The sequence below is a fragment of the Triturus cristatus genome, chromosome 5_1, assembly GCF_964204655.1.
Source record: "Triturus cristatus chromosome 5_1, aTriCri1.1, whole genome shotgun sequence".
NCBI classification, from domain to species: Eukaryota; Metazoa; Chordata; class Amphibia; order Caudata; family Salamandridae; genus Triturus; species Triturus cristatus.
Genome location: NC_140587.1, coordinates 912497967 through 912521318, shown reverse-complemented (window position 1 = coordinate 912521318; position 23352 = coordinate 912497967).

Below are 23352 nucleotides of genomic sequence, written 5' to 3'. Positions count from 1 at the left end.
TGTGGGAGTCTCTAGATTAATCTGTGTTAAATCTGCCCCCTGGGAGATATCAATATCTGGTGAACTGGTAAATCCGGGGCTACAGAGTTGAAATTGCAGATATAATCCTGAGGTTCTGCCAGCAAATGAGGAATTAGTGGGCTAATCAGTAATTCTGGGTTTGACTCTTCCAGTTATTCCTAATTTTACTCCAGATTTCGACTACTTCCTGCAGCTGAAATCTCTTATGAAGCACCACAGAGAGCTCTCGGAGCATATTATCAAGAACGGCGTTAAAATTATTGCCGCTTTAGTGGCAGGAAACTGCCGCTAAAGCGGCGAGTTGGTAGCAGGAAACTGCCGCTAAAGCAGCGATAATGGGCTTGATAATATGCCCTTGAGAATTCCAATAGAAGCCCAAGTTCTGGTGTGAACCTGGGCTTATATTGGAATTCTCAAGGGCATATTATCAAGCCCATTGCCGCCGCTTTAGTGGCAGCTTCCTGCCGCTAAAGTGCCGATAATTTTAACGCTATTCTTGAGAATATGCCCCCATGTCTTTCTTACAGTTGCAATGGGATCAGTAACTACTTTCACTGGCCCATCAGAATTAAAAAGGAACCTCATAATGTGGTCCCAAGAGTCTAAGGGCCATACTAGCAAGGGCAGTATCGCCGCTTTAGCGGCACTTTTTGCCGACAAAGCGGCGATATTTTTATCGCCCTATTAGCAAGCTGCCGCTAACAACTGTTAGCGACAGCTTAATGGCGATAGCGGACGTTTTTTCACCGCTTTGCATGTCAGCGATATTTATCGCTAATGACATGCAAAGTGGGCGTTCCTCACTAAAAGTAATAGGAAGAAGTCTCTAATGCAACTTCTCACTATTAGCAATATAAACAAACTCGCGCTAACCGTGAATATCGCTGGATTTTAACACCTGCTAAAATCCTGATTTAGCCATTGTTTTCTATGGGAGGTGGATTCTACGGCTGAATCCTCACCTGCCTATTAGCGACCTTTTCCTTAGCGATGGGAATTCATCGCTGGTATTCCCGCGTTATTGATGGAGAATCACCACTATCGCTGGTTTATTATCGCCTTGGAGATAAACATTGATAATAATGCGCTATCTCCGCGATCTGAACCAGCGATAGCCGGCGATAAAAAATACAGCGCTAAGTGCGCTTTGCGATGATTATCGCAAGTCCTTGCTAATATGGCCCTATGCTTCAAGCCTATATCAATTTACCTAAATTATGATACTCTGCTTTTGCAAATTCTCACTAACTCATGTACCCTTTGTAGAAACTGTCTTTTTGCATTAAATGCCTATAACTTTCAATAACTTTGCTTCAAAATTGTGACATACAAAAAAACCACAACCGAGTAGACTGCATTGATATCTTTGCTAACATGCAGCTGCTCTGTAAATCGAATTTTTAGGTCTGACTACAGACAGCCTTAGCTGTTGGTCAAGACCTAATGTCAAGACTACCAATACCACACAACTCAAAACAAACCTTGCCATAAAACTTACCAAAAACAATCAAAAGGGGGCTTTAAGTCAACCCACTTTAGCTATAGGCTTGCTTGGGTGAGCCCCCTTACTGCATTGGCTTGATAGGTTGTCCATCAGGATTTAGATCAACCCATTGTATTTCGCAGATGTTTACAGTGTACCGAAAACTAGCCCTTCTCCATCATGCTTTCAATAGCCCAGTTGATTAGCTAATAACGACAACCTCTGTTCCTCTCAAACCACCCTGCCATCGCACATATTGGAGGCAAGAAAATGTAAGAAGTAGACGTTAATAGCAATTAGAACATTGGAATGTTGGGAGCTCCATTGAAAACAATGGAGTGCTCTGGGCTTCCAATGGCAGGTTGATGCCCAGAGCTCCAAAATTGCAATGTTTGTTCACAGTTGTTGCTGTGAACAAAGGCCTCACGGAGGGATTTCAACCCCCTTGGGCTCCGTGAGACCTTTGTTTTAGAAATTAGAACATTCTGCCCTATGGGGTGGAATGTTCTAATAGCCTTAGAGCCCTCGTACTGGCTATTAAAGGCCCCCTCCCCTGTTAAAGGCCCTTGTAGAATGCTGGAGCAGGCCTTTAATGACTGGTAGAGTCTGCTACAGCGGGATCTTAGGCTATATTAAGAATTTGAACAAGAATAAATACATTTTCAAAATACACTTAACGAAGAGCATGAGTTAATGAAATTGTTCATGGAACATCGGGGCATATCATCAAGGGGAAGCGATATAATTATCGCCGCTTTAGCGTCCGTTTTCTGGAGAAAAGCGGCGATAATTCTATCACACTATCAGCAAGGACACGCTAACCCGTGTTCCTATGCCTCAGTGCCGGTTTCCATAACGCCCATCTTTGCAACGCCAATGATATGCAAAGTGGGCGTACCCTACTAAAATAACGTGGAAAATGTTGCTAACAGACATTTCAGCAATTATCAAGCAAATCGCTAACCTGTGTAGCGATGAGAAAAGTAGCGCTAACCACGCTTATCGCAAGTTTCATTATGCCTGCTTTTAAACTGACTAAGCCATTATAGCCTATGGGTGGTGGATTCTGAGGATGAGACCACCCTGCCCTATCATCAACGTGTCGCCTATCGCTGTGCGATTATCGTTGGATTTCCAGCGATAATCGCACATTTAGCAGCTATCGCTGGATTTTGTATCGCATTGGAGATAAGCGTTGCTGATAGCACGCTATCTCTGTGATAAAATCCAGCAATAACCGGCGATAATTATCCTTGCGCTAAGCGCGCTTAGCGATAAATATCGCAGGCTGTTGCTGATATGCCCCATCATGAGTTCTGTGCTGTATGACTATGAGTTAGAAATAATATGGTCTTTCAAAAAAAAGAGTGCTGAACCACATGAATTGATCCATATTAAAAAATGCTTTCACAGGTAGAGCACCCATTAGCTGCTGCAGCCTCCATTTGGCCAGCTTTCTGTGCAGGGCCGTTTTAAACCCCTATCCTGGCTTTTTTCCTCCTGGTCCAGCGCCACACACTATGATGGCATGGTGAAGAGTGGAGAGGGGCAAGTAGAAGGCCAAGCGTGCCACGCATGTGTGCTGCTCTGGTATAGAATAGATGCAACACATCACTGTGCTGCAATCTGCAGGACAAGGATGTGATCAACTTTGCATCTTCGCCTGTGGCCAGCAAAAGCAGGACATATATCTGGACAGTATTGCTTGAGCACCTCCTAAGGCTTTCTTCTGTCTGGCTCATGATGGTGTTGCTGGGTAGAGGAACAAAGTGACCCATTCTCTCTGAATTCATGATGTGACAGTCCAGACAGTGAATGCTGATAACCAGCCAGACACTGCTCATCTGACATTCACTGTTGAAACATGCATTGCAGTATCTCTGCGTTTTCTGGGTCTCATCTGGAACATGCTAAAAAGCTACAATAAAACTAATAACCCCATGATTTCACAAACCCCTAACATAAAAACCACACCAGCAGGGCCACCAGGCATGTGTACTGTGTAAGCCTTGCAATTTGCATGTCATGTGACCATTTTGAAATCTCCTCACCAAACGTCACCTCCCTGAACGTAAGACGGGGCATATCATCAAGCGGCAGCGAAAATTATTGCTGGCCGTCTTTAACGTGCACATTTCTAACGTCGTCTATCGCCGGAATCTATCGCCCGGCTAGCGCACTATTACCAACGCGCATCGCCGAGGCGATAGAAATCCCGGCAATAGCGGCGGAAAGCGGCAATATCGCAGGAATTCCAGCGATAAAAAAACGTGTCAGGGGAAACATTGTAGATAGGGAGATGTGGACTTAGCATAACAAACCACCTCTCATGATATATATGGCTAAGTAGGAAAAATAGCAGGCATGAGAAACCAGCGATATACCCGGTTACCGCTACTTTTTATGTCGCTAGGCGGCTTAGCGATTTCCTTGTTCATAGGGGGAAGCTGTGTTAGCGATCATTTTCGCTGGATTTCAGACGGGAACGCCTACCTCGCATCTAATTAGCGAGGCGCAAAGGAAATGGTCACTAAGGCATGGATTCACGCGTTAGCGTGTCCATGCTGATAGGGCGTTAAAATTATCTCTGCTTTTCGCCCAAAAACGGATGCTAAAGCGGCGATAATTTTAACGCCGGGCCTTGTTGATATGCCCCGACTTCTTTCTAGCTCTGAAACTAATTTTCTTTGCTAGCTTTGGGGCATATTATCAAGGACGGCATTAAAATTATCTCCGGTTTAGCGGCAGAAAACTGCCGCTAAAGTGGCGATAATGGGCTTGATAATATGCCCTGGAGAATTCCAATAGAAGCCCATGTTCACACCAGAACATGGACTTCTATTTGAATTCTCAAGGGCATATTATCAAGCCCATTATCGCCGCTTTAGCAGCAGTTTTCTGCCGCTAAACCGACGATAATTTTTAACGCCGTCCATGATAATATGCCCCCAAGTTATAAGCTTTTCTTGATTTAACTGAGATAGTTTTGAAATAAGGTTACCATTCCCTCAAATAATCCTGGTATGCTTTACGGTTAGGTTGTTATCGATTGAGTTTGTTTTTGGAAGAAAATGGTTGAAACTCAGTGTTAATGTAATAACCTGAGGACTGATTTGGTTTTCATGTTATATAGCGCTTGAATGCCCTGGAATGTCTTGGCGCTGCTGCTGTCATGCCTGGGGCAGAGCAAAAAAGAAAAAAGCTACACTAGTGATTAAAGAGCCAAGTCTTAAGAGATGTCCTAAGGGGCAGTAGATCAGGGCAGTTCTTTAGAGTCATAGAGAGAGAATTCCACAAGTTTGCCGTCCCTAGAAAGAAACTCCAAACTCCCCAAGATGCTCATTTAGCCCTATGCAGCGCTAGGCGCTTGGCTTACGAGGATCAGAGCCTTACATTTTATTCTCTTAGCTACTGGGAACCAATGTAGCTTAATCATGGCCTGTGACACAGACTGACATTTTGGAATTCCCAGTAGAAGTGCATTTTGTAGCATTTGAAGTTTATGGAGAACTATTTTCTGGACACCCATAAATAGGGCATTGCCATAGTCAAATTTGGCTCGAGCAAGGGTGGTAACCACCGTTTTCTTTAGGTCTGCAGGAATAAAAGGGCAGATTTTTCTGATTATTTTTAATGTAAAAGATGCTGATGAAACCAAAGTATTAACCTGATCTTCACAATTGAGTTTGGAGTCAAGGACAATCCCCAAATTCTTCACCTTCCGCACTGGTGAAGGAAGCACCCCCATTTCCCGAGGCTATCAGCTTAGTGAACAAAAGGAGTTAACTTGGCACAGGAACATGACCTCTGTTTTCCTGGAATTAAGCATTACACAGTTTAGCCTCATCCAACTGCCTATCTGGGACATGCAGGAAACTGAATCTTGGAGCAGTGTCTTCAGGATTACTAAATACTGATACCACGATTTGAGTATCGTCAGCATATGACACCACCGAGAATCCAAATGATTTGATAAGTCTTGCCAGTGGGGTGATGTAGAGGTTGAAAACAGTAGGGCTCAGCGTGGAGACCTGTGACAACCCGCATGGCAGACATAATTGGTCAGAGATGAATTCCCCCATGGCATGATCACCCATTCCCAGCTCAGAGAGCTGGTCAATCGGGATGGTAAGACTGACCATATCAAAGTCTACCGAGAGGTCCGATAGAATTTTTGCGGCCTTGCCGCCCTCATCTAAAATGGGCCTCAACTCCTCTGATGCGGCTATCAGTGCCAGCTCCATACTGGGAGACCTTCTAAATCCACATTGCATACAGTCCATCAAGCTGCTGGTGTCTATGAAAGACATAAGTTTCGAATTCAGAGCCTTCTCCAACAGATTAGCTAGAAAATGAAGCCTAGAGATTGGTCTGTAGTTGCATGCAAGGCTCTTGTGGATCCAAATGTTTTTTTAGTTAATTTAGAGCAGAAGCATTCTTCCACTCAAAGGGGAATTAACCAGTATCCATTATTTTGTTAAAGATCAATATCAAATGAGTGCTAAAATTTCTAGGACAAGATGTGTGATTTTTGGGGGACAAATGTCTAATGGGGATCCCGATTTAGTACATTTTGTTTGGCTGAAGACCTGCTCTGTACTGAGTGAAGAAAACTTATCAATAGCGGCAGATGGGGGGAGGAGCCTAGCGCGCAACCAAGATGGCCGCGTAGGTGCGAAGCTCCCGAGGACCTCCGCGACCTCCTGAATTAATCCTGATTATATCCTGTCTTTGACGAGGGGACTGTGCCTGTGTACCCGAGCTGAGGCGGCACCCGTTTTCCGTTTTCGAATCGGACCCCGGACACTGGTGGGAGCACTGATCGAAGATTGCGGCCTTCTCCGCGCCGGCCCCCCGGATTGGAGTTGTGGGGCGATCCGGGGACAAAGCGAACAACAACGGCGGGCAGGGCTGGGCGACTCGCGTACCCCGCGCTTTCACTTTCGCTTTTGCGCCCTCCTTGCCCTCAAGCGAGGTAGGGTTGCGGAGCGGGGTGCGGTGGTGTGGCCTTGCCCCTGTGCCCGGCTGACCCGCCGGCTGTGAGTTGTCCTGCGGTGCAGTGGTCAACCCCCCCCCGGAACCTGTGAACTGGTTTATCGGCCCTTTCGAGGAGATTGGCACGACTTCGGGAGTGCGACATGTCCACAAAGCAAGATGGCGACCGGGCCAAGGTGAAATCGACCCGCCGCGGCCCGGCACATCAGTCAAACAGTATGGACCGCTACACCCTCCAGAAGGGATCCCCAGAGGCACAGCGTACATCCCCCGCGGGCCCGGCTGAGGCGTCTGCTCAACCCGCGGATCTGACCCTCCGGGACGTCATGGGCACCATTGCCGAAATGAAGGCCTCGGTGGACCAGCGCTTTGATACTCTGGCGCAGAAGATAGACTCGGCCCTGGTGGAGGTGGGCCTGGTGAGAGCCGACTTGTCTAAAACAAATGACCGGGTCGATTCCCTGGCCCACACCACCTTAAGTCTCACTACAGACGTGGCGGCCCTTCAAAAGGAGGTGCACCGGCTTGGCCAGGCGAGCGCCATGATGGACCGTCGATTGGAGGACGCCGAGGGTCGGGCCCGGAGGAACAACGTTCGTATTGTCGGGGTGCCGGAGGGACGGGAGGAGGAGGCGGCGGATTTGTTTGTGGAAGACCTGATCCTCGCCCATCTCCAGCCCCGGGGGCTGAGTAAACTTTTTGCGGTGGAACGTGCTCACAGGGTCCCCGGAGGAAGACCTAAGGTCGGAGCTCCGCCGCGGCCTCTCATTGCCCGGATTTTTAACTTTCGGGACAGAGACGCTATCTTGCAGACTTCCAGGCTACAGGGACCGGTCAAGCTTGATAATATGGACGTGAATTTTTACCCTGACTTTACTCCGACGGTCCAAAAGCAGAGACTGAGTTTTCTCGGAGTTAAACGTCGCCTACGGGACATGAACCTTAAGTACTCAATGCTTTTTCCAGCTAAGCTGAGGGTAGAGGTGGATGGTCGCACGCATTTTTTTGACCGTCCCGAGGCGGCTGGGGACTGGTTGGATACTCTGCCTGGGGATCGGGGCCGGGGGGGTGGGGGGGGTGCGGTTGGCGGGGAGGGCGCACCGGATCAGAACTGAGGGGTGAAAAGTAGGCCTTGCTCTGGACAACATTTTGGTTACCATTCACTGATCGTGTATGTTCCCCTCCTATGGAGGTCGTACGGGGTCCGTTGGGGGCTTTCCCTCCTCCTCTGGGGGACTAGTTAGTTTTTCATCTATGGGGCGACAGGCACACTGCACTTTGGGGGGGCTGTCTGGGCTCATGCAGGGGTGCAGGGAGGGGGGAGTTCTGTTGGGATGGGTGGGTGGGGGTGGAGTGTTGTTTGTTTGCACCGCAAGGCGAACCCTTTACTGTATTGTTGTTTTTGAGATGCTCTTTGGGGGACGATTGATGGCTTCCATGTATGATGGGGGGTAGGGACCTGACTGTGTTATCATGGAACGTTAACGGACTGGGGGATAGGATTAAGCGTGGTGTGGTCCTGCAGTATCTGAAACGAATTTCACCAGATGTGATCTTCCTGCAGGAGACACACCTTATAGGTAATTCCTTTCATGCCATGAATCGGAGAGGCTATCGCTTGGTGGCCCATTCGGGCTTCACCTCGGGCTCGCGGGGGGTGGGCATCATGATTAAGAACTCGCTCCCATTGGAGATTGATGAGGTGCGCCATGATGAGAGGGGACGTTACACTGTCTTGGTGGGTAGAATGGAGGGCAGAGTGGTCGTTTTTGTATCAGTGTACGTTCCGCCGGGGTTGCAATCTACCACGTTTGCGGACCTGGGGCGCCTCCTCCTTGACCTCCCGGATGGGCTTCTGGTAGTTGGGGGGGACTTCAATGCGGTGGCTTCAGGGTCTATGGATCGTCATCCCCCCAGGGCCCTCCCCCGGGCACAGGCGTGGCTGTCCGGCCTCTTAGATACACTAGGATTGGTGGATTGCTGGCGACTAAAGCATCCCGCTCAGCTGCAATACACCTTCCACTCGGGTGCCCATGGTAGCCTCTCGCGGCTTGATTATAGCCTTGTTCCTGCGGCCTATGCTGGGAGGGTGGGAGAGGTGCGCCATTTGGCGCGGGGTATTTCAGATCACTCCCCACTACTGCTGCATCTGGATGTCTTCCCGAGGGGGGAGGGCAGGGTGGCCCCAATTAATGCCTGGTACCTGCGCGACCCCACTATTCGAGCCGAATTGATCAAATCCTTGCAGCGGTACTTTGAGGAGAATGTGGGGTCTGTCCCTTCTGCCATCTCCCTTTGGGAGGCTTTTAAGGTAGTTCTTAGGGGGGAGGCCCTCTCCTTTATCTCCCATGCCCGGAGGCGCGAGCGGGAGGAGGTAACCCGGGTGGAGGCCGAAATTACTGAACTAGAGGGTGACCTGGGGAGCGGGGTGACGGATGCCACATTGCATGTTCTACACCTCAAGCAGGCGGCCTATAGGGCCCTCGTCACGGAGGCGGCCAGGGGCCTCAGTAGAGAGCAACAGGGGCGACTGTATGATGTGGGTGATAAGGCTGGTAAATTGATAGCGTGGTTGGATAAAAAGGAGAGAGCGAGTCGTGTGGTTCCGTTGATCGAGAGGATGGATGGTGTATGTGTCACCGAGCCGGACGCCATTGTCTCCTGCTTCGCGGATTATTTCCGCGAGGTATATTCCCCGGTTTCTCCCTGCTCGGAGGAGGATTCCCATGCCCTGCTTCGGGACATCGCGCTGCCCTCCCTTTCGGTGGAGGACAGGGATTCGCTGGACGCTCCTCCCACCTCGGACGAAATTGCCCTTGCTATCCGCTCGGTCGCATCTGGCAAGGCCATGGGCCCCAATGGCATTCCTATCGAGCTGTACAAGCTGCGACCGGATGTGCTGGCGCCCCACCTGCGCGCGATGTTCCTGGCGGCCTGCTCGCGGGGTTCCCTTCCGCCGGACCAGCGTCTGGCCACGATCGTGGTGATCCACAAGGAGGGGAGGCCCCGTGAGCGGGTCACATCCTATAGGCCTATCTCGCTCTTGAATGCGGAGCCCAAAATCCTCGCCAAGGTGCTGGCCAACCGGCTGGTCGGCGTGGTGGGCGACTTGGTCCACCAAGACCAGTCCGGCTTCATACCCCATCGTAACACGGCCCTTAATCTGCGACGCTTGCACGGGGTGCTCGCGCGTGTTCCGTTCGTGCGGGAACCGGCCATCTTGGCGTCCTTGGATGCCACCATGGCGTTTGATACGCTTGAGTGGCCATACATTTGGGCGATGCTGGCGAAGTTTGGCTTCGGACCGGGCTTCATCAGCTGGGTCAAATTGTTGTATTCCGGCCCATTGGCGCAGGTGGTGGTGAATGGACGAGTTTCGGCCCCATTCGCACTGGGACGGGGTACGCGACAGGGCTGTCCCCTGTCGCCTCTCCTGTTTGCACTGGCCCTGGAGCCCCTGGCGGAGTGGCTGCGGTGGCACCCTTCCATCCGTGGTCTCCGTTGGACCCCCGAGCATGAGGACCGTGTGTCCCTCTACGCTGATGATATCCTTCTATATCTTGCCTCCCCGCGTAAATCACTGATCGTCCTAGTTGATGTTTTGCGCTCATTCGGTCGCAACTCAGGCCTCGTCATCAACTGGGCGAAATCCTGTGTATATGTGCTTGCCGGGGAGGCTCCGGTCCTACCACGGGACTGTCCGATCCAGATCGCCTCCCAGGGGTTTCGGTACCTGGGTATATATATTACTCTGGACCCGGAGGCCCGCTACGAGCGGAATTTGCTGCCCCCCCTCCAGCGCTTGAAGGAGGACGTGGTGCGGTGGCGGCGTCTGCCGCTTTCGCCGCTTGGCCGAGCGGCCTTGTTTAAAATGATGTCGTTGCCGCGCTTTCTGTACGCTCTCCAGAACACTATGGATTTGGTTCCGGCGCGCTACTTCCGAGAGGTGGAGAGTTTGCAGCGTCGCCTGTTCTGGGACGGGAGGCCACGTATCGCCTTGGCTAAATTGACGCTCCCGTGGTACGATGGGGGGGTTGCCCTCCCGGATATTAAACGGTATTACTGGGCTTCCCAGCTAGCTGCGATTAATCATGGCCTTTACGGGCCCGCCCTGAACCCGGCATTTGAAATGGACAAGATGCTCCTGCCCGGTGGCGACTACAATCGGGCGCTTTACTCTGGCGCGCCGGACCCTCGCCTGACGGGACCGACGCATGTAATGGTGCGTGTATGGCACGCGGCTAACGCAGCTATGGGGTGGAAGGACCGTTTGACCCGGGCGTCACCGCTATATGCATCGGCGAGGTTGGGCTCCTTGTGGACCTCGAAGGGCTTCGAGAAATGGGACACGATCGGCATCAGCACAGTGGGAGATCTCTGGACGAGGGGGGGATTCAAAACTTTCGAGATGCTGCAGACGGAGTTTCAGTTGCAAGGCAGTGAGTACTTCCGGTACTTACAAGTCCGCCACGCGCTGGGCTCCGTCTTCCCGGATGTCGCGTCCATTCCGGAGTCTTCCCCCCTGGAGGACAGAGTGCTGGATGGCCATGTCCCAGACAGCACGATCTCCCTCATATACAAAAAACTGATTAACGACCGATCGGGCCTGCTGACTGGCCTCCGCGAGGCCTGGGTTGCCGATGGGCTGGAGTTGGACGACGAGGACTGGATGTCCGCGGTGGCTTCTCCGAAGGAGGTGGCCATCCCGGCTCGCCTTCGCTTCGTCCAGCTTAAGATCCTCCACCGGGTCTATGTGACGGGGCCAAGGCTTCTACGTATGGGCTTAGCTGAGGATGGACTGTGTAAGCGTGGCTGTGGTGCTTTGGCAACTTTCTTGCATATTCTGTGGGAATGCCCAAAGGTGGAGCGATTCTGGCGTGGTGTGCATGAGGTCCTGCGAGTGGTTACGCGTGTCGTGCTGTTGCCTGAAGCGAGGAGATGCTTGCTGAATGTGTGGGAGCCAACTGACTACTCGGTTCCGCAGACGCGGTGGGTGACTCTGGGATACATGATCGCTAAGCGTGACATTGCTCAATTGTGGGGATCCCAGAGGCCTCCGGCGGTGTCGGCCTGGAAAGAACACATGGATTGGTGTATGTTTCGTGAAAAGGTGGTGTATGTTGCGAGGGGTAAGCCTGGGGCGTGGGTGAAAATCTGGGGCCCCTGGAACGCCTATCGCGGGGGTATTTGCGAGCCGCCGCTGCTGCCGGCTGCTTCACCAGCTCCGTCCCCCTAGCCGACCCCCTCCCCCAGCCATGGGCACGTGGTTCCCCAGTCCCTGATCTGTTCTCATTCCCCTCTTCAGAGTTTGGCGATTGGTTGGGGTCCCCCACTTAAGGAGCGCGTGCTGTCACTTGGGATTGCGAGTTGCCTTGCGGGTGTGGTTGTTTTTGTGTTGTTGTGTTTTGACAAAAGGAAACCGTATTGTTGGTTCGGAGTTATGTGGCCTGCACTACTGATATCTCCTGATTTACTCTTTTCGCACCGCCAAGAGATTTTTCTGTATGTATGTCATATGCTACTGCTACTCTAGCGGCCGGCCAGAAGGTTGTAGGCCCATACTTGTAACTATTTGAGATTGTAATAAACGGTTTCAAAAAAAAAAAAAAAAAAAATAGCGGCAGATGGAGATGACAGACTGCTGTCTGATGAGAATATAGGCTATGTTTGATTATGGCTAAGAAAGTGTCAAAAACGTCTTTTACTTTTGTCTGAAAGATGTTAGCTAGAGTATTGCAAAACACTTGGCTTCAATTATTATTGCTAGACACAGGCTATTGCAAGGTTTTTCATGGTGTTGAAGAGCTATTTTCCAATGTTATTAGACTGTAGAATCTTGTTGGAGAAGTAATTGTTTTTTCTTCCAGTATAAGCTTTTTATACTCAGCAATAACTTGCTTAAAAGTCTCTCGGTCTCTCGGATCATAATTTGATCTCCATATTTACTCTTTCTTTCTACACATATTTCTGAACTCTCAACTTCTCAAAGAACCATGGTTCTGAAGGAGTTTTTCTGTGGTTGGTAAAAGATTTTTCTGGCACTAAGGTGTTAATTGTTCTACCTATCCATGCAGAATAATTCTGTATTGTCACATCAAGGTTTATCATAGAACTAGGTTTGATTTCTAGCATGGTTTCTGGTAGCACAGAGTGTAAGGTAGATAAACAGATATTTTGCCAGGCTCTGCCCTTAGTACACTGGGGGTTTGTGTCCATGCTAGATAGGAACTAAGGTAAGTTAGTGCTAAACATCACAGCTTTACGGTCCTGATCAAAATAGTGGTAGCAATTCTGTTACCTGGACATATGGGTTGTTGGAATAGATACCATCTAGCATGTGTCCTGCTGCGTGAGTAGGGGATTTGACCAACTGATGTAGTCCTAGGCTAGACATTGTGTCCATCAGGAAGGCAGTGTCTTTGTCCTCAGTTTTTTCGACATGATAATTAAAATCCCCCAACACCGCAAACTCTGCAGATTATACACTGGATTCTACTAATGGGGCTAAACTTAGTATAAAATGATGCTCTTTGGGGCAGTATATAAGTAAACCTCTGAAGATGTAGTGTTTCATAAGTTCTGTTTGAAATGTAAGTGTTTCACAAGTCAAGTTACTTACATCTGGGGAACAACTGACTGGAATGAGGTTTGAGTGACAATAGCCAATCCACCCGCTTTCTTACTTATTCTATCAGTTTTGGCAATCGCATAGCTGGCTGGGATAGCCTGCACCAATTCAGGACAAGATGTGATGTCTGCTCAAGTTTCAGCAATAAAGACTATGGGGCAGATTTACTAGAAAGTGACGCATCTGTAGAAATGCGTCACTTTCCCTGCGCCAACATGCCAAATCCTTGCGTCACCATGGATGGGCCGTATTTACAATATGGCGCACCATGGCGCAAGGATTGACAGATGCGTCAGAAATTCTGACACATCTGTTGATGGAAAAGTCACGCATGCTGGAGTCATGTTGCAAGCACGACGCAACTCCAGCAATGCTCAGGGCCGCCCTATGCCTAACATGCGGCGTCAATGCTTCAAGCAGGCGCAGGGTTTTGACGCAGCATGGACGTAAAAGTGACTCAGTGAAATCTTGTAGATTTCACTGCATCACTTTTACGGGGCTTCCTGCGACGGAACGCCCACCCTGCATACATTAAACCTGACGCAGGTTTAATGTGGCGCAGGGCTTCACAACATGACGCATCTCACTAGATGCGTCACGTTGTAAATGGGCCACAACTTTTACGCTGCCGCTGCGTCACAAGAGTGACACAACGACGGTGCAAAAGTGACGCAAGAGGCTTGTAAATCTGCCCCTATGTCTGCTTATGCGTTCCCGGAAATTCCAAAAAGTTGAGTTGATGTTTGATAAGCGACCTTGCATTTATCAAGGTACATTTAAAGATTTCGTTTGGGGTGGTCCAAGGAGCTGAGTCAGGTCTTACAAAGTGTAAGTCCTGAATTGTAGCATTAGTGAGAGCCAAATTAAAATTAGGGCAATAGACCAGGGGGCATATTAGCAACAACTTGCGATAATTATCGCAAACCGCGCTTAGAGCGATTTTTCTATATTGCCTCCTATCGCTGGATTCTATCGCGGAGATAACGCAGTATTACCAACTTTTATCTCCACGGCGATAAAGAATCCAGCGATAGCGGCGAATCCCATCTTTAACGTGAGATTTCCACCGATAAAAAACCTATCGCTAAGGAAAATCTCGCTAATAGGCAGGTGGGGACTTAGCCGTAGAATCCACCTCCCATAGACTAATATGGCTAAGTCAGGATTTTACCAGGTGTGACATCCTGGCGCTAATCATGGTTAGCGCGTGTTTTTTTATCGCGCCGTGGGTATTGCTAATAGGCAATAGCTGTGTTAGCGAATACTTTCAGTCGCTACCAGTTCGGGTACGCCCACTTTGCATGTCATTAGTGCTAAATATCGCTGACATGCAAAGCGGGCCCCAAACCGGTCGCTATCACCTGGAAGCTGTTGCTAACTGCTGTTAGCGACAGCTTGGTAATTGGGCGATAAAAAATCACCGCTTTATCGGCAAAAAGTGCCGATGAAGCGGCGATCTGGCCCTTGCTAATATGCCCCCAGGTCCAGACCAAGGTGCGGCTCAAGAGTAGCACAGAGCAAATTCATACCTCCCATGCTGAAGGACAGAAGCTCTTCCATGGAGTATTGAAGAATAAAAGGCTTTTCTGGACCAAATGGACCAGGGGTCCTGGCTCTTGTCGTGATCTGGGTGTGGACGGGCTTGGCCTTGGCACGCCTTCGGTGCACAAATGCCTAAATGCTGTGCCCGCTGCTCACGTTCGTGCACGTTCGTGTCAGCGTGCTCATTTATAGTTCTTTCCCCACCCAAACAGACTGGTCTGACAACTGATAAAAATGGCGGTTCCACTCTAACAGGCAGGTCCTGTTAGAAATGAGCAAAGTGCAAAATGATCAACAATGCTTTAGAGGCCGTACTTTAAAGCAGTTTTCACAAACAATAGCAGTAAATTAGAAGGTTAAGAATCTTTGCAGCAGAGCGTTCGCTCCCAACTCACTTGGCAGTGCTGTGCGGTCCAGCCTGCTAATTTATAGTTCCTCCCCCACTCAAAAAGACTGGTGCAAAAACTGATAAAAATGGCGGTCCCGCTCTAACATGCGGGTACCGTCAGAAATGAGCATTGTGAAAAATGATTAACAATACTTTAGAGGCAGTACTTTAAAGCAGTTTTTTAAAAACAATATCAGCAATTTAGAAGGTTAAAAATCTCGGCCACAGAGCGATCACTTCCACCTCACATAGCAGCGCAGGATCATGATCGCTTTCCTTTCTGGGTGTAATTTCATAACTCCTACAGAGATGTAATTGTGAATAATGTAGGAAGGAATAATAGACAGCAGATTTCCAGTGAACAATAATGAAAGTTGGATCACGCTCTATTCATCAATTTAATGACTGATAACCCATGCTATGTAGCCGAATAAGAGTGTACCATTCTGTTGGCAGAGGATTCCCACTGGTGGTAGTTGAGGAAAATGATGGAATATTATATACCTCATCTGGTAGATCATCAAGCGTTGACTCATTGAAATACCAGGTTTTATTTAAAGTCTCCTGTTAGATTCATAGGACAGCTGCCATTTAGATTGATGACTTCCTCCATATTGTCAAACAGACATCAAAATTGAGCTCCACTATTTATTGCAGAGGAAAATTTAGGGCTGGGCGGAGCTTGCTGAGTTTCACTCAGCGGAATTCCGCAGAGTGACCGAAAAACTCATTGGAATTCTGCAGAGTTCCGTGAGCGGGTGAAGTATTGCTCCGACGGCCCAGTGCTTGTGTACAGTTACTGTAGCTAGATCAGTGATCATCCGGGGAAGAGACCATCTATCAACCACTGCCCTGAAGACAGGACAAATGACTCTTTACAGGTCGTGATACTCAACAGATCCCGTAATGAGATAAACCATGGTCTATGGCCCTTCACCCACCCTTCTGTGCTGACGCCAAGGAGGACCAGTGACCCTACACCTGTCTCCGTGTTCTGCTCAGTAAGATCCAGCACTCTTCCCCAGTCCCCGTGCCCTGCTTACTAAGAGAAAGGCGTGAGTAAACGCCACCAGTTCCCGTGTCCTGCCACCACTCCCTGTGTCCTGTTCACCAAGAGACAGTACCCTCCCACAGTCCCTGTGCCCTGCTCACTGGTAGCTAGCTTGCCATCCCCTTCGCGTAGAATCGGATTTTGGATGTTTCGGAAACTTGCATTTCATTCACTTGCATAGCCAAAAGGACTATAAGCAATTCGGTATATCCAATGTAATTGTTATTATATTCCAGGATAAATGGGACAATAGCAAAATCCCATCACATAGGGGTCAATTCCGATCCGGGTTGGACAACCCTCCGAGAGCTGTCTGTAGCCTTACCTCATGACCGACTCGTACTGGGAGCCGGTCTGTCCGGACGATGAAGTACGATGCGCAAAACAGTCACAAACCCGTCTGACACGTAGGTAGCGATTCCAGCAGCATTTCCCGTATGAGACGTACCTCCGAACGCCGATTCGAGTCGCCCGGAAGCAGTTCCCACAGTAGTTTCCGGCTGGACAAGTACGATGAGGAAATCATACGCGCCGGACGGGTTGCCACTAGCAGCACATCACAGCATCTGGTAGAGCTGCATATCAGATTTCGATTCACGCCACAACACGATCCACGGCTACGAGACGGACCAACTCTCAACGTGTACGAGACGGAGCAACGATCAGCAAGTACGAGACGAACCAACGATAAATCCCATCGCGCAGGTCATCCCAGTACTGTATATCTATGACCGGATCATGAACAGACGCGCACATCGCAGACGGTAAGTCCGACACCCCCACAAACCAACATCACGCACACGTGAAATGCCCCACACACATAGGGGGTGACATCCCTTCCACCAGCAACAGCAATACCACAGGGGTAGCATGTTCCTCACTACCAGCAGTCGCCACACCTGGGGGGGTGCCCATCACCACTACCCTCCCCACTCATAGGGGGCTGTATGCCCTGTACCACTACCCTACACTACCCTCCCCGCTCATAGGGGGCTGTATGTCCTGCCCCACTACCCTCAACTCATAGGGGGATGTATGTCCTGCCCCACTACCCCCAAATCATAGGGGGATGTATGTCCTGCCCCACTACCCCCAAATCATAGGAGGATGTATGTCCTGCACCACTACCCCCATCACATAGGGGGCTGTATGCCCTGTACCACTACTCTACACTACCCTCCCCGCTCATAGGGGGCTGTATGTCCTGCCCCACTACCCCCAACTCATAGGGGGATGTATGTCCTGCCCCACTACCCCCAAATCATAGGGGGATGTATGTCCTGCCCCACTACCCCCAAATCATAGGGGGATGTATGTCCTGCACCACTACCCCATCACATAGGGGGCTGTATGACCTGCACCACTACCCTACACTACCCTCCCCACTCATAGGGGGCTGTATGTCCTGCCCCACTACCCCCAACTCATAGGGGGCTGTATGCCCTGCAACACTGCCCCCCATCACATAGGGGGCTGTATGCCCTGCACCACTACCCTCCCCACTCAAAAGGGGCTGTATGCCCTGCACCACTACTCAACACTACCCTCCCCACTCATAGGTTGACCAAGCAAACCCTCCCCCTAACATCTTGGCAAGATTATATGTTTGTGTGTGCAAAATGGGCAAAACCCAGATCCTGACAGTGAACATACAATGTGACTCACATCACTGCACAAATGCTTGTTGTGGGGTACCAAAAACACGATTCCTAGGACCATTGTGGTAATGGGGTCCAAACCCCACATCACTACAGTGAGCCAAAGGTGAGTGTGGGGTCCAAAAACCTGCATTGTCAGATCATTGTTGTAATGGGGTCTAAAACCCCCATCACTACAGTGACCAAAAGGTGTGTGTTGACATAACAAGAGCAGCATCACCAGACCAGCATTTGTGACTACTGGACCCAACACCTCAACCAATGTAGTGGCAATGTGGTGGTTGTGTCACATACAAACATAGGTACGAGAGGCAAAGAATGCTGTGTAGCACAAGAACTCCCTCTGCCATGTGCAGACAAGCATTGGCCATGACCCCTGACAATGCCAACAGCACACAATTAGACTATGTGAAAAGTGCGCATCATGATGCATACACACATATCTCTACGAGCAGACACACAAACTGCAGAATCCTGTGGAGACTGTCAATGTTATGTAACAAAGTCACATACCACGACAGCAATTGGACATACCAAACATGATCTATGTGCAGGATGATGAGCTACAAGATGCATGGACATCAGGGAAAAAACCCCAAACAACATCCACCCAATGGAACGCTAAAGCCATACCAATGCTGAGGCGCAGATGCACAAACACAGACAGGCAGCCACACACTGCATATCATACACAACACATGTGTGTGTCTCAGTGTCCCCAGGCTAGTACACAACACATGACGGTGGGCTGAACTACAAAGACACACATGTGTACACAGTGCCGTACAAAAGTAACTCTTTAACTGGGCACACCTTTGTGGGCAAGCAGGCACTGTCAGGTGAGTGGGATCACAAAGGATTCATGTGACACAAGGTCGGTGGAACAGCAACCAAAACAGCAAGAGACAGACCCAACACAGCACAACACTCTACTACCCTAATTTGTGGTGACATTAGCCTGTATGCCAATCCCACTGTCATGATGAAGCTAGGTTTCCCCATACTGCGTAGCACAGTCTGATGTGCGTCCTGGGTCATGTGTCCGGGACAACAAACTCACATCACACCTCCATAAACACAAGTCACTGGCCATGGCCTGCAAACAATGGGCAAAAAGTAGGTAGGGGCCTAGACATGAAACAACTCCCATTTGGCCACCCTCAACACCACACAGCTTGATCTGCAACAATCTGCATCAGCTAGGCACACAGGGACGGGTGATCTGCTCATGCACACATGACAATCCCAGGGGTGGTGGGGGGGTCCAAGGTACCCACAAACCCTCACACATGGGCTGACAACAACACCTGTGAAGGTCTGCCACACTGCACAGCATGCAGCACATTGGCATTATGTGAAAATTACACAATTACTTCCAGAAACCTGCCACACACCTACACCAATGTTGAACCAAAGGAGAGCCACAACGAACAAATGTAGACACATTCCAACATAGCAGCAATGACCCTGATGATAGGGAGTAGTCACACACACATACAAGTAAGCCTCTCACTGACAGATACCACATAGGGAAAACAACATGATGTTGCTAACACATAAGTGCCAATGGGAATCCAAAATGTGTCCCACGTGTGTTGGACAACATCCCTGCAATTTACAACTAAAACAGCCAGAGCTGACACCCTAATGACCAGTAGTTTATCATGCACCTATATCCCAGAAAAGGCAGGGCAAAGAAGTTAGACAAACAAAGACCAAGGCAGCAAGTCCACAAATCAGGTACATCTGTCTGGAACACATCTGCGTCCAAAAAAGGGAAGTGAACACACACAGACATGCTCACACAACACACACCATGTGCCCAGGCAATATCACGGAATGACACAATGCCATTAGGGGACTTTACTCCTGGGGAAGGTCAGCTGTGCCAAACTTTGTCAGTGCAGGCTTCTGTCATGCCAGCACAACACTTGCCCAGTGATCCAACAATCACAACACAATAAAAGCTCTGGTCACAGAAGCTTGTGTACGGGAGTCTTCCTCCAGTCATATGCACTTATGCAATACACATGTTGAGCAAGTTGGCCTGATGACACAGATGACTTGTGTGCCATGGATGAACAAACATGCCGGTCCAGTGGAGAGGGTCTGAGTCAGGTAATCTTCCTATGTGCCCAAATGTGAGCACAAACTGTATGCAACAGTGTATGCAAAAGATGTGAAGTAGCAAAGCCAAAGAGAAAATCCTGGTCACAACATTTTGCCATCATCACACCCTGAAATTGCAGCTAAGGATGTCATGGATACATATCAGAAAAGTACACATATTCCATGGACCACATGGAGTACATCACATCAACAAATCATCCTGTAATACCTTTGAAACACCTGTACAACAGCAAGTCCATGACACTCATCATCAAATTCATGTACATTTGAACCAACAACACTGGATAATAACAATTGACTTTATTGGGGACATAACTCCTTGAAACCGTTTAGTCACAATGTCAAAAGGCCAATGGCCAGTCCATATCAGGAGTCCGCCCAGGGTGAGATGTGACAAGTAGTCACCCAATGCTTGCATGCACTACTATGGGCAGGGGACATCTCCCCTTGGAGGGGCAAAGACAGTGGCAGGCCAGGCACGCAGGGACAGGATCAGGGCACAGCAGAATGGAGTAGGGGAGGGCTGGTGGGTGCAGGAGTGTCACTGGCAACTGCAGTGGAGGTGTCTGACGCAGTGGGTGCCGTCACCACGGCAGGGGTCAAATCCAATGGGGTGGGTGCTGTCACCACTGCAGGGCTCAAGTCAGACATGCTTGTTACCGGCACCACTGCAGTGGGCAGGTCAGATGTTTGGGATGGGGTTTCCACTGCAGTGCCAAACTCCAAAGGAGTATCATGGGGCTCAGGTGAGGTGGGCAGGACAGAGGGGGGGGGCACAGTCCCAACATCAGTGGCAGGAACAGGCTGAGTGTGTGAGGTGGGGGTGGAAGTGCATGTGGTAGGGGGGAGGGCCTAAGCATTTTGGGGATGTGGTATTGCTGTGTGGGGAACCAGGGGAAGGGTGTGGTGGGGGACCTGTGGAGTGGTGGCCTTGGGGCTGCAGGAGGGAGACTGTGACTTTGAGTGGCGGGATTGGGGGGTCTTGCTCTTCCTGCTCCGGGGGGACTTGCGGGTGGGGGCCTCAGTGTCCGTGCGCCTGGGGGAGGGTGTCTGTGTGACAGTGAAACTCCCCCCTGTGTGTGGTGGCTTCCTCTTCCCCTTGTGCGTTGGAGCGGATGGATCGGTGGGAAAGAGGCCAAGGTCACAGAGGAAGAGCTGCTTGGAAGGGGGCTTGCAGGTGAGGTAGGGGAAGTGCTTTTGGAGGGAGAGGCATCTAAGGTCTGTGGAGTGCTTGTGGATGCCTGTTTGTGTGTCTGTGACCCATCACCTGTGTGTATGCCATCAGTCAATCAATCAATCAATCAAAAACCTTTATTTTGTTGTTGTTTCACACCATAAAAGTACACTAATACATAACATTCACATTAGACATAATTAAAAAAAAAGATGTATACAATACATGAGGCAAATAGCAAGATTGAGTTAAAGTGCAGGTATAAACAGATTATGGTAGGTATTAAAAGTATTCCAGTTTGTTAGACTAAACATAATTTGCACAGTGCGGCGTCATTTGTCCAGGCAGTTCCTTATTTTAACAGTTAATTTTAAAAATTCTAATACATATAAAACACTATCGCTATGCAGAAGCTGAAGATACACAAGGGCAGGTCTAATTTGATTAAAATTAAGTTTTTTCAACAGGGCAACCAAATAACGTCTACGCGGATAGTCATAAAATTTACATAAAAAAGTAAAATGCAGCAAGTCCTGTGGAGACATTCCGTCGCAGCCACAGGGAGCAGCAGATTTATTAAAATTATCTAATTTTGGTCTAATTAAAAGTTGGTGAAAAATATTGAGTCTAAATCTTGTCAGTAAAAATTTTTCATGCGAAGTGAAACTACCCACTAAATATGGTTCCATCCTATCGCAGGTTTTAAGAATCACATATTTTCTGACACTAGGTTTCATAAGCTCCACCCCTTCTCTTTGTGTCACCCTCTCCAGAAGAAAAGCTTCTTTGATTGCTACCACGTCCCCCTTTACAATCGTGTCTGGGTGTTCAAACAAATTCAGACGACCCAGCTTAAAAAAGCAAGATTTCAAGTATTGCAACCAGGGGACGCACGTACAATTGTCCAATGATACAAGATCTTTCACAATTAGATGGGTGAGCGGTATCTCTTTGTTTAGCCACAGCTTTATCCAACTTAGCAGTGGCCTTAGGGCGAATGTATCACTTAAATATTTTGTCCCCAGTTCTTCATGAACTGCCATATTCGATGTACTACCGGGAACACAAAGTAGACGTTTAAGAAAATTATTTTCCGCGACCTGTAAATGTTCTCCCTTTACATAGCCCCAAAGTTCGCTGCCATACACAGCGCTAGCTACTGATTTGGCGTTGTAAAGTTTGATCATTGCATTAGTTGGCTTCTTCCCTAATTTTGTAGCAAAATAAAAAATAGATGCATTTGCCCTTGACATTTCCCCCTTTTTTTTAGCCAGATGGGGACCCCAACTAAGCTTGGAGTCAAATACAACACCAAGATATGCCATCAGTCCCCAGAGTGTGCGTGCCTGTGGCATTTGATTATGACTTGCGTGGCTGTGTGCTTCTTGGGTCTGTCGTGGTGCGTGCTGGGGCCGGTGTGTCTGTGTGCATTGGACAGGTAGGGTAGTGGGGACTGTGGATGTGGCAGAGGTAGGAGGGGTGAGGGACTGTTGGAGGAGGAACACTGCTGCCGTCTGTGTGGAGGCCATGGACTGAATGGTCCGATGTAGGGCAGACATGTTGGGTGAGATGCCCTCCATGAAGGACACCAGTTGAGTCAAAAGAGTGGTGTGGGAATGGAGGACACTCAGCATCGCTGTCTGCCCTACATGGATCTACTTCAGTAAGTTCACAGACTCCATACTCAGGGCAGCAAGGGAGACAGGGGCAGGGGGTGCGGTGCCTGGACCAAAGGAGACATGTTCCCTCACACGGGGGCCTCCACGGACATCTGGGATGGGAGCAGATGGGAGGGTGGAGATGGTGGTGGTGGCGGGGACAGACTCGCTAGGTGTTGGCTGTGGTCTGCTGACACCTGCCTCCACAAGGGAGTCCTCACTGGAGATGCTGTGTTCCTCAGCCAAGGTAGCTGAGGTATCCTCCGTATGGCTCCCCTCACCCTCTGTGCCACTGGGTCCCTCCAACTCCTCTGAAGTGGACCCAGTCTGGCTCTGCGTCTCCTCTTGGTCTGTGGAGCTGTCTCGTCCAGTAGCCGTAGATGTCTCTGCAATAAATCGGGATAAACAGATCCACATCAGTCACCTGTTTCACCTGACACATCACAGTCAGTACAGCACATCACAGAGGACGCCTTTGCATCAAGTTGCAGATATTGCAAAAAGGGCAGACATTTCTTGGAAATGACACCTGTCAGTCTGCCAGTCAACCATGCCACTCATATCCTGCCCCTCCATGTTCCCATCTTTCTGGTACATGTAGTATGCCACTTCCCATATGTGGGC